Genomic DNA, 2,680 nt, shown 5'->3' on the forward strand with positions numbered 1-2,680 from the left:
ATCTTTCCTCAAATCATTGCAACCTTAATATTATTCCGTAACGCAACTCTGTCGCTCGACAATATTACGTAACGCCGCGTCTTAAACGTTAATCTGCACCAGACGGGTGCAATATTTGAGTAACTGACTATTAGCTGACGTTTCCTTGGGTAACTGACGATTAGAGAGACGTTTTACTTGCGACAAAACACCACTATATAACCGTTAAACAATGGGTAAGTTGTCATAGTTCATCCCAGAACGTTCAGAGCTGCTTCATTAATTTATTTCACTCTTCATAAATGGTTTGCAGTATGTGAATAGTTGTCAATATCTAGATAATAATGTAGAATTCAAGTTTGTTCTTAGAGTGAATAGGTAATCCATGTTGGATATTTTTAGTTGAATGTTACAATTATGACAAGTGGCATATTTTCATAGTGTTTTGGACGTAATTACACTTGTGTATAGTTGAGTTGTGACCTTCATACAAGGTAAGTGAGGGTGTTATATCTTTTAAAACATCTATTACTTGAATTATTCATCATAAGTTTCATTGTTTTGAATTCCCAGATTTTTTGTTGCTTCATATTCGCTGATAAAAAAAAACATTTATTCATTATTGCATTTTTTGTGTAAAATGAATGGTCCAATCTGAATAAAAAGCTATTATAATGTGTGTTTCGATTGATGAAGCCTCGATTAGATTGGAGGTAGAGATGTGATTAGAGATAGAGACCTGAATCCATCTCGCCATATTAGTAGAGCTGTGAGGCTTCTTAGGTATAGATGCACTCTGTCAATTTAGATAAGTTACTCGTAATTGCATTCAATATCAATAATATGAATTCTATGATGTTGTGTCTCTTCTCACACTATTTAACACTTCGAATATAGTCGATTTCATATTACATTTTTCAATGTTTGACAAAGAAACAATTTAAATATTTTGAAAAAGATTGCTTCATTTGATATCGGATAAATTTGCATCCCAGTGAAGAGAAATATTATTTGATGACTTATACTACAAATGTATCTTATCACTGTACCATTTCTTGACTAATATCGCAGATTCAAGACTATTTAGTACTATGCTCAACCGCTAATAATTAAGTAGTTATTCTGTAACTCAATGAACAATAATAGTCTTACCTTGTGGTCACGATCTCAGTTCAATCTTCACTTTCATCTCGAACAAATTATATCCTTGAACTTCTTAGTCTGAGTCAAAAACGCTTGAGATGATTTCAAGAAGGTGACCTGCAAAACAAATTGAACTTGTTATTTCTCAATTATTCAGTATCGATAATCATATATTCAGAATAATCATTACGAGCCGAGAAGAATGAAGTGTAGTACGATGAAATCTGAGCATTGTGTCAAAAGTTATAGGTGTTTGAAATTTTGATCCTTGAAGTGTCCTTAAGCGCGCCTCTCCACTAGGAAATACTGAAATGAAGTGCATCTAGCTGGTGATTCTCATAGAACATGATCTCATGAACTTATGTCATTGTGCGAAATATCAATGTGAGGACAATGTAGTTGGTGATGATGGTTGAAGCTGAAAATTAGGTGTTTTTCACAATACAAGGAGCATTGTTGTCAGGTGTACCTGGAAATCTATTTGAGATAGAGCGCTCTCCCTGATCTCAGATTGTAGAGCACAAAAATACGCCCAGAGGGATTTTGAATTATACATCTAAATTTTAACGATCGGAAGATATTGTTGATCAAAAACTAAAATTCATCAAAATTGATTTTTCCTTCAAATTTCACTCATTTTTGAAAAATCATAACTCAGTATATATTGAAGATAGAGAGTTCCGAATGATCTCATTTTATTAAGAATTTTATGATCTGAAAAAAAGGCGAGAGCAAATTTTTCTGTCCGATAACGAGATTTGGCAGAAATAGCTGCTGAAAACTCGAAAATGAGCCGAAAATACGAGGTTTTTGGGCCACTCTGTATCTAGCACAAGAAAATTTTGCATGAAGAAATTGGTTCTGGACTTCTCTTATGTACCCAAATAATATATTGAAAAATCAGAACTACAATATAAATTGCATGCACCAATGTATATAGTGACTGGACTAATAAACTTTATTACTGAACCAACTCCTCCTATATTGTAACATGGAAAGGGAGCTTGAATTGCCCACTATCATGTTGAAAATTTGATTACCTTTACGCTGATAATGTAGTAGGTATTGAATTTATCCTACATACGTTTCATTCGCTGAATAGAATAGCTTATAAAAAACATGAATTTATTTATTACACTTCGATTGATTGACTGCTCTGAATACTCAAGATCTGAACTCCATTGATTGCACCAACATTGAAGATTAAAATATAAACATTTCTTTTCCTTTCTAAAGAGCTTCATAAAACTGGGAGATTATTGATTTACGTGATATTATTCCATGAGGTCAATGTACTTTGGTACAAAATTAAATCCAAGACTACTGATTAATTTATATACATCCATTCAGTTCATGAGCTATCAGTACTGTTTTTTGACACCAGCTTATTTCCTTTCAAGCAAATTTGGGTCACGAACTAAGTTTCCTGGACTTTCTGGTTCCTCCTCAACTGAACTCAAATACCGAATGTTTTCAATATGTGATTCTATACTCTGAAGATCATCAAATGAAATGGAAATTACATTCACTAATGAGCCTATTGCGTAAAAGCCTGTTA

General features: G+C 33.1%; 1 protein-coding gene across 1 annotated transcript in view; it reads left to right on the forward strand.

Annotated features, from left to right (window-relative positions):
- Positions 1–249: 249 nt before the first annotated feature.
- The window catches only part of LOC120353769 (basic proline-rich protein-like), a 4,616-nt gene continuing 2,185 nt past the window's right edge, over positions 250–2,680 (forward strand). Inside the window, exon 1 of the mRNA XM_039438573.1 lies at positions 250–473. The gene's annotated coding sequence lies outside the window, so the exon portion shown is untranslated. The remainder of the gene's footprint in view (positions 474–2,680) is intronic.

Source organism: Nilaparvata lugens, chromosome 12, assembly GCF_014356525.2.
Source record: "Nilaparvata lugens isolate BPH chromosome 12, ASM1435652v1, whole genome shotgun sequence".
NCBI lineage: Eukaryota > Metazoa > Arthropoda > Insecta > Hemiptera > Delphacidae > Nilaparvata > Nilaparvata lugens.